General features: G+C 32.4%; 1 long non-coding RNA gene across 1 annotated transcript in view; it reads left to right on the forward strand.

Moving 5' to 3' along the window:
• The window catches only part of LOC145249038 (uncharacterized), a 309222-nt gene extending 301488 nt beyond the window's left edge, over positions 1-7734 (forward strand). Inside the window, exon 2 of the long non-coding RNA XR_013863450.1 lies at positions 5170-7734. This is a non-coding gene — a long non-coding RNA (uncharacterized LOC145249038). The remainder of the gene's footprint in view (positions 1-5169) is intronic.
• Positions 7735-10207: the final 2473 nt, after the last annotated feature.

A 10207-nucleotide genomic window follows, 5' to 3' on the forward strand; every position in this document is an offset into this window, starting at 1 on the left:
CCAAATTCACTTTCCAATCTTCTGCGAACAAACTGGAATGTGAATAAAAAAAATATAGAACCAATTTCTTGTCTTGGAGTGAAATAAATCTTCGTCTCCAAAAAGAGGTATCAAGTCTCCCTCCCCGACGAGAATTTCCAGATGGACCAAAAAATGTCAGAAGATATGTTGAAGATACATGACATGTCACACACATATTCACACTTAACAGCATATGAACATATGTAATAGAAAGACCACAAGACGATCACGCCCAACGACATTAACTCTGGTTAGATAATTAAACACTCAATCCTTTATGAATAGACAATGTTTGACCTTTACACCTGATATTAAATGGAACACATACATCAAGTCTGTGGCCAAGGTCGCTGGGAAAATGGTGGGATCCTTCTGCCGCTCCAGAAGATATCTCACTACTGAGGCAATTCTCTATCTTTATAAGAGCCAAGTACTCCAAAGATGGAGTACTGCTTCCACATCTAAGCAGGGGCCGCAAAAAACAGCCCATCCTTCCTTGACGGAGTACAAAATAGACTTCGCGGCTTCGTGGGGGATTCCCTTTTCTCTACCCTGCAACCTCTTTCCCACAGAAGAGACGTAGCGAACGTGTCATTGTTCTGTCGTTACTTTCATGGCAGGTGCTCGTCTGAGCTCCATTCTCTGGTCCGCCCTCGCCAATCTTGCTAAAAAAACACCCGACTAGCTGCAATTACCGTCAATAATTTTCCCCACTCCCTATCTGTGCCTAAATCAAAACGTAGATACCATGAACAAAGCTTCTTTCTTAGAACTGCACGCCTGTGGAACTCTGTACCGCTTGCCTGTTTCCTTCCCGACTTCAACCTGGATGTCTTCAAGTCCAACACAAACTAATTCCTGATGAACCGCCCCCCAAGGTAATGACCCCTTACCAGTTCTCCAATAATATTGCTAGACTATCCCTTTGATTACTGTACAGACAATAACCCTTATCCCCGAGTGGCCATTGGGCCTTGATAAGTAGTGAACTCATGTCCAAAAAAAGCTCATTAGATGATACGCCAATGTAACAGATTTATTTTCTTCACAAATCTATTCATGAGATGAGTAAAGGCAGAATAAATACAAACCAATTAATTAATTAATTAATTAATTAATTAATGATTACAAAAATGATTCTGCGCCAAAAACAGGTGCTGCCAACATTTGAAGGAGAAGCAAATCTGTGATTAAAAAAACACATAAAGCGGGAGACCAGTACCCGCATCAAGCTGATCTGCAGTTAAAATTGTTGCTGGCTATCTTGCTCTTGCTTGTTGCTGGATCCTAATATTTTGAACCGAGAGAGAGAGACTTAGCTGTCGTACAAAGCTAACATTCTGTAACATCATCTGTATATAGATACTCCCTCATGCATGCGCCTATTAAAATGTCCTGTGACGATGGAAGTCATATTTGGGCTCATGAACTTTAAGTGTCTGTGGGAGTGAACCTCGCCTGACAAGACGTTGCAAGCATCATATATATATATATATATATATATATATATATATATATATATATATATATATATATAATACATGCAAATGTATATATATACCCCCCACACACACATACATATATATATATATATATATATATATATATATATATATATACATATATATATATATATATATATATATATATATATATATATATATATATATATATATATATGAACTGAGGGGGAAAGAGAAAGCGAAAAAATATTGATTATCTAATAAATAAAGCATTATACATCTGCATGTATATATGTATATACTAGCATAAGTACTCAGCGTTGCCTGGGTTTACATACAGTTCCGTTTGGAACACACCTGCTACACTAATCATTTTCATCATGGGTAACATGGATACCCTCACAACCATTCCATAAATAAAAGAACGGATAAAAACATGTAAATGTAATCGTTCCTTAAAAGAAGAAGTACCTGATACCCCCTCAACCAGATATTTCGGCAGAATGGATACAGATAGAATAAACTATTTCCCGGATATTGAGTACTATAAATACCCACCCTAAAAATAAATAATTTAAAATAAATCATTAGAACTTTTGTTTCACTAAAGATAACAGCGAATTCCCGCGTGATCTCAAAAATAAATAAATAAATAAATAAAAATAACCAAGCAGATAGAACTCAAAAAAAAAAAAAAAATGAAGATCTATCAAGAATTAATTCAAAACAATTAAATTAAATGTTTCATCATTTTATGCTTCTAATGTAATCTCCCTCCAAAATAACAAAAATGAATTTGTCATATGTTGGGGTTCATGTTGTTTATAAAAGTGTAAGGTGAAAGTACAGAATGGTGACATAAAAATTAATTAAATTTATAATTATTTTATGTTTCAAATGTAATTCCCACGCCCACCAAACAAAAAAACTGTATTTGTCATGTTTTGCCCCATCCATTTCCATCGCTAAATTTGAAAAAAAAATGCTAGAGATGATATATCTCGTTGAATGGTTTGTGGCCAAAATTGGTGTTACTTTTTTACGTATAATTTATATAGAAAAGTGATCCCCCACTTTAAAATGTTATTTTTCTTTTTTTCGAAATCATTCTTTCATATAATTTATAAAGATTGTTTAAACGTATTAGGGCCCCAAAGAAGTAGGTCCTAATTTTTTTAGGGGTTAAAAGACGCTGAGTCACGTCGTAAAAATTTACCTTTCTTTTAATTAGAAATTAAAGTTTGTAATCGATTAGATTAACGTGAAAAAAAAGAAAGAAAAGTGTAAATTGTGGAATTCAGAGGGAGGCAGTAGATGCTATTTTTTTAGGTATTAAACAACGATGGGTCGCATCGTAAAATTTGCGATTTCTGTATAGCTGTTTAAAGAATAATAACAACAAACAAATGAAATGATCGGAAGATTCTAAGGGGCAAATAGCTCTAAAAGTTGTTTTTTTTTAATTCGATGTTGAAATAATAATTCCAAAAAAAATAAATTTTATCAATATAATTACTGTTTAAAATGTATAAAAAACAATTTTAAATAAAACACTGAAAACAATTCTTTTGCTAGAAACATTAATTAAGATACCGCTATTTAATAAAATCGATTTTTCTTAATGTCATATACACATGACAGAATCTTTTTATTGTATCTAGTTTCCAAGAATGAAGATATATATAGAAATAAATGAAAGAGCAAAGTAAGGAAAGTTTTTTTATATATTAATCAAATTGTGAACAAACAAACAAACAAACAGACAGGATTACGGATTTATATACATAATATATATATATATATATATATATATATATATATATATATATATATATATATATATATATATATAAACTAATTCATTTATACTAATCCTTAATTCATGAAGAACAATGAAATTACAGAGAATATAACAAATAAATGACAAAATTCTATATTCGAAATTTAATAATATTGATCATTTGCACTTTATTTCGTTTAGTAAGTTTAATTGCGCATTTTCTGACAGTATCCGTTTCGTAGCGTGAAATATCGATTTAATTATTATATCGCTGAACGAATCAAATCTGACAACTGTTATCCAGAAGAAATAGCATCAACACATGACAAGAAACTGAAATGCATAAAAGAATTGACTACAAAATCCGAAAATGTTAAGATTGCTGACATTAGCTTTTATTTTTAAAAAAATTTTTCGGCATTTTTATTTTTCGGATTTTGCTCAGGATAATATGCATATTATTTTTTTTTAATGGGTGGTAGGTGTTATTTTTGTCGAGGAGTTAAAATGTATAAAGTGCCACTGATTGATATAGTAATTTAATGGATGATTTCGCGTTACGAAACGGGTCTTGTCAGGAATTGTGCATGTCGAAGTACTTAAAGGTAAGATAATCGAAATAAAAAAAAAACTTGGAATGATGGCGTTTGTCGTGCGTCAATATGTATATATATACTTATATATATATATATATATATATATATATATATATATATATATATATATATTTAGGAATGTTATGAATGTGTCATTTATTATGTATATATATGTGGGTGTATATATATATATATATATATATATATATATATGTATATATATACATATATATATATATGTATATATATATATATATGTATGTATTTAGTAATGTGATTGATAATTTAAAATTAAAAGTAAAATTAAAAATCTGTTTCATAAGAAAGAAACACGACAAAATCAATAATTTGTACGATCATTTCAATATATAGATATATGTGTATATATATATTATTATTGTTATTATTATTATTATTATTGTTGTTGTTATTATTATTATTATTATTATTATTATTATTATCATATTTTCCCCCCAAAGAAGGCGCAGTGTTACTTTGATGTAGGAGCTACTACCGGGACATAAGTTAAAGTAATACTATGTACGGTTTGTTCATATTAACACTTCTGCATGTCAGTACAGTTGGGAAAGCAGGAGCCCGGAAGGGAGTTCGCAAATCTTGCAGTTCTGGAGACTAAACTATTAGAGTAGAATGCTTCCTTACATTTAGGGGTTTCTACTGTGTTGGGGTGGGATTTTGCTAGTTTTCAATATTTTCGAAGTATTTTAGTCGAAAAGGTACAAGGGCTTGTAGGTCGTGTGAGTCTTGATTATTAAAATACTTGTAGAAGAGGCAGAGGAATACATTATTTCGTCGATGGGACAGAGGTTGAAGCTTTGATGACAGTTCAGGACCTATTAGGTTAGCAATTCTCTGTTGAACACTGTCCAGGAGGGAGATACTAGTAGCAGATGCACAAAGTTTACAACAGTCCTAAACACATGGGTGTATTGTTGTCTTGTAGGGATAAAAGATACTTTCAGGCGTAAGTAACTTTCTAGCACGGTAGAGAGAGCCTACCTTCGCAACTGTCTTGGCAATGCTCTCAATGTATCTGTTCCAACGCATGTTTCCTGTGGTCGATTAGCTAAAGAGTTTAAATGGAAGGCATTTGTGATTTGATAAGTGATTAGATAGATAGATAAATATAACACTTTCTAATCTGACACACTATTTTTACTATTGTAGATGTTCTTCATAGTCCAAATAATATGTTTGTCAATAAAATAATCGGTAAATTTAGTATAAAATGGAAGAAAATGCCATAAACTTATTTATATTTTTCCACTTTTCTGTTTTCTTTTTCCAGATCGACTCTTTAAAATAATATTGTACAACACCTAGAACGGACCCACTATAATAAAGTAAAATAACATAAAATAAGATAAACTCGGACACTATTCATTCGAGGATCTCTAATCGGCAATTGATTAAAGACAGGATTTTCTTCATGGAAACCATTGCCGGTTAGTCACAACAAGGTAAGAACATTATTCATTTTTAACTTTTTGTTAGACTTGAACAACAAGCATTTCTTAATTTTCGCTTCGTTTGAATAGAATATAATAATGAAACATCTATGCGCTTTTCAAGCAACACTATTTTGTACAATACAAAAGAACTAACGCACCGCTCCAACAATAAAACGCACATAATGCCTAATTTTATCTTGAAGCGTAATTTTCATGTCCGATTTTTAGGACGTGTGTGATTTATGCTTGAATTTTAAATAACACATAACCAGATACATGTTAAATAGGAGAGGACTTTAATGCATACTAGTCAGTAAGTGAATGACTACTTGAGGGGAACTTAAATTAAAGTAAAACCTTTAAAAAACAGATCCAACAATAAAATTCACACAATGTCTAATTTTATCTTGGAGACTAAATTTTCAAGTCCGTTTTTTGGAGGTGTGTGATTTATGCTTGACTTTTAAATAACACATTAACAGATACACATTTGATAGGAGAAAACTGAAATGCATACTACTCAGCAATTGAATGCCTACTTGAAGAAAAATAAATTAAAATAAAAACTTCAAAACCCAGATTCAACAATAAAACTCACATAATGTCTAATTTTATCTTGAAGCGTTATTTTCAAGTCCGTTTTTTAGGAAGTGTGTGATATATACTTGAATTTTAAATAACACATTAACAGACACACATTAAATAACCCAGATATTGTAATATGGAACAAGCCCGAAAGAACTGCACTCATTATCGATGTAACAGTCCCAAATTATGTCGGCCTTAATAGAGCTGATCAGGAAAATAAAATAAAATATCAGGACCTAAAAATGATCTTAAAACCACATGGTCTCTGGAAGAAATAAACATTGTGATAGGATCAACTGGTTTAATAAAAAAGAAACTGGTTTAATAAAAAAGAAACTTGTTTAATAAAAAAGAAACGTGTTTAATAAAAAAGAAACTGGTTTAATAAAAAAAAGAAACTGGTTTAATAAAAATAGAAACTGGTTTAATAAAAAAAGGAACTGGTTTCATAAAAAAGAACCTGCAGAAATACTAAGAACTAATCCATTGAAGACCAAGCTGTAACGAGGTACAAATAGCAGCCATAAAGGGAACATAATCTATTCTTAACAGAACCCTCGGATATAAATTTAAATCATAAGAGAATCAAGTGTTAGATCCAGGAGGAAGCCCCTTGATCTCTTAAACTTACTGAAGTTAAATAAAAAATAAATAGGAGAAAACTGTAATGCATACTAGTCAGCAATTGAATGACTACCTGAGGAAAACTTAAATGAAAATAAAAACTTTAAAAACCAAATCCAACAATAAAATTCACATAATGTCTAATTTTATCTTGGAGCGTTATTCCAAGTCCGTTTTTAGAAAGTGTGTAATTTATGCTTGAATTTTAAATAATACACTAATAGACACACGTAACTTGAATGTCTGCTGGAGAGAACTTGAATGCCTACGCAGAGAACTGAGTGCCTACGGAGAGAATGTGAATGCCTACAAGACACCATCCTCATGTACCTTCGGTCTTTCTGTATACGTGTTTGTCAGGGTAAATATCCTGATACGAGGACAGACCTAACATGAAGCAAATATTCAAAAAGACAAAAATGAAAGTATAAAGTAAAGAAAACACTAGCAAGCCGGCAGCCAGGATAAAAAACAGAAGGTAATGCTGTTTTCTGCCACTATTTAAAAATTGGAAAAGTGAAGAAAATACACAAAATCAAGCGTTAATCACGAGAATTAGAAAAAAAAACTAACATCCATGGGGATAAGAAATCAATGCCAGTTGCCCGTTTGTGATCCCTGGTTTCCCAGATGGGAATCAATCACACCAGTTATTATAGGAGCAACAAGGCTAATAAAAAAGATTTCAAAAGCTATCTGGCGAATATACTCGGTGAACCAAGTGCAACAAATACAGACGATATCACTTTAAGGAACGGTTAGAATCTTAAAAAGATCTCTCGATTGGAATAACTAAACTAATAGAAGTATGTTTAGCATCCAGTAGAATGCCACACCCTAAGGAAAAACAAAGTGATAAGAAATTTATAACAAAGAGAGAAGTAGGAGAAAAGTTAAATGCTTACTAGATAGCAATTTAATGACTATTGGAAGAACACTTTAATTAAAAAAAAAACATCTTACGAGCGCCAACAATAGAATTCCCATAATGTCTAATTTTATTTTGAGGCTTATTTTTAATCAGCCTTCAAAGTGTGTGATTTATTTTTTAATTTTAAATAACACATTAATAGAAACACACAAACCAGGAGAAAACTTGAATTCATACCAGAAAGAAATTGAATGCCTACTAGAGACACTTAATAAAATAACTAATGGGCTAATTCTAACAAAAAAAAAAACGAACATAATTGTTTTGGAAGCCATTTGTATACATAATTTTTCGAGCAACTGGGTGATTTATGCTTCGTTTTAAATAACATCTGAATGCACACAATCCTGTTAGGTGACGGCTGTTATACAATGCGATACAATGGAGTATGTAAATATCTCCACTGAAAAATCTGTAAAACCTTGAATATCCATGTAGTAGCAAGTCTGGGAAACATGTTTACCGGAAAGTATAGTTGGAAATAAGTTATGCACCATCTACTATGACTACGAAATTCGTACAACCATATACTAGAAGTCTGACATAATTACATGTGACAAGAGGAAAAGAGTAGCAAACCTAGTTTAAGTAAGCGTCCCTAATCATGCTGACCCTAAAACAGTTGACAGGCTGAAAATAACAAAATACCAAGGACTTATGTACGACATAAAAATAAACTGGACTCGTAAGGAGATATCCATCATTTTTGTTATAATAAAACCAACCGGGCTAATAGTAAAAAATTCAGAAACTATCTATACGCGGTGAATCAAGTGCAAGGGAAATACAAAAACAAATTGCACTTAAAGAGACGGTTAGAATCCTTTAAAGATCTCTCGGTTGAAGTAAAAAAAAACTAATGGGAGGATGTTAATGTCTGGATGCTAAATTATATTGGCAGATCGGTTTCATGGCAAGCTTTATAATCACTTTTTTGTGCAAAAATTTGGCTGAGAGGTCAATGTTGAAAGAATTGACTTCTGCCAATTTTGGGTGTAAACAATTGAAATTTTAGATGTAGGTTAACTTGACATGTGTCAATATATATATATATATACATATATACATATTTATATATAGATATATGTGAGTGTGTGTGTGCGTGCGTGTGCGTGTGTGTGTGTGTGTGTGTGCACTTGCAGTTATGAACGTTACATACGGCCCGAGCAAAGTGGGGCTTGACTGCTAGTTTTGTAATTTTAAGTAGGAAACTAACCAAATGGAGGCATTATTATTCTTACGTCTTATTTTATGTATTTTAGGCATTAGCAGGATTTTTTGCCTCTTATTTTGTTTAGTTTTTTCTGAATATGTCGAATAAAAGCTCGAATTGTGTTTTTCTATTTTTATTTTACGTGTGTTAATTTTTTTTAATTTTTTATTTACTGTAATGCTAGATTAACGTATTGTATTCAGGTGTTACTATTCATTTCTCTCTCTCTCTCTCTCTCTCTCTCTCTCTCTCTCTCTCTCTTTCTCTGAACCAGATCACCGCAACAAAGTATGTAAATAATTATGTTGGAAGACCTTTGAAGAGAAGCAGATTGACAAATTTCGAACACCAGCTTTGTTGGTGGTTGTTTAGGTTTTACGGCATATCAACCCTTTTCAGGTTATTTAATGCCGAATCCAGTGATTTAAAAAAAAAATTAATAGAATATATTTTTTCAAGACGGTTTCTATTTAACATATAGTTGAGACACTAACAGGTACTACCACTCCGGGTCAGTGTGGACTTGGGAGCAATGCCAATTAATTGGTGGCTCCACACTCCCCAAAGCCCGCAAGCTGGATCCTCGCCATTGGATATAGTTTAAGGTCATATCCATGACCCTCGATCATCTGCGGACATGAACCATCAACTATAACATCAAACGGAAATGTGACAGTGTTCTATGAGAAACAGATACAGGCGGGCAGATACATAAAATCAAAGTCATGAAGCCAACCTTTGTAATATGGAAACAAACCGAACTGCGCTTATTATTGATGTCACAGTCCTAAATGGTGATGATGTTAATAAGGCTGAACGGAAAAGCTAACAAAATATTAGGACCTAAAGAATGATCTAAAAACGATAGGATCCCTGAAAAAAAATAAAAAAAGAATATATTCCAATTTTGATAGGGACAACTAGCCTAATAAAAATAATCGTCCGTAATAAGTAAAAGCAATTCCGCGAAGATCGAGGTGCATCAAAATACATATAGCAACCTTTAAAAGTACAAACTCTATTAAAGAAAGACACCTCGATTAATAGAACCAAGTGGTAGCTATAGAAGGAAGTCCCTTTATCTCTTAAATCTTAGCGAAGTAAATACAATAGGAGAGAAACTGAGTGCACACTTGAGAGAAATTGAATGTTACTGGAAAAATTTTAAATGTCTAATTGGCGAGAATCGTAGTGCTTACTGAAGAGAACTCGAATACATACTATCTTCTACAAGACAACCTAACATGTAGGTATTTGCTTACAAAGAATCCAGCATTTTTATTTTTATTTATGACATTTTCTACCCAAACATGGCACATTGCCACTTTAGTGTAGGGGGCTACTAATAGGGGCATAAGCTACTGTGGTACTATGTAGGGAGTTGGGAAGCAAGATATCGCTTTACTTTGCATTTGAACTTCTGCATGCCAGTTCAGTCGGGAAAGCAGGCACCCGGAAGGGAATTCCAAAATCTAGCGGTTCTGGAGAAGATACTACTGGAGTAGAAAGCTCTCTTACA

Source organism: Euprymna scolopes, chromosome 27, assembly GCF_053919585.1.
Source record: "Euprymna scolopes isolate OS-2025 chromosome 27, ASM5391958v1, whole genome shotgun sequence".
NCBI classification, from domain to species: Eukaryota; Metazoa; Mollusca; class Cephalopoda; order Sepiida; family Sepiolidae; genus Euprymna; species Euprymna scolopes.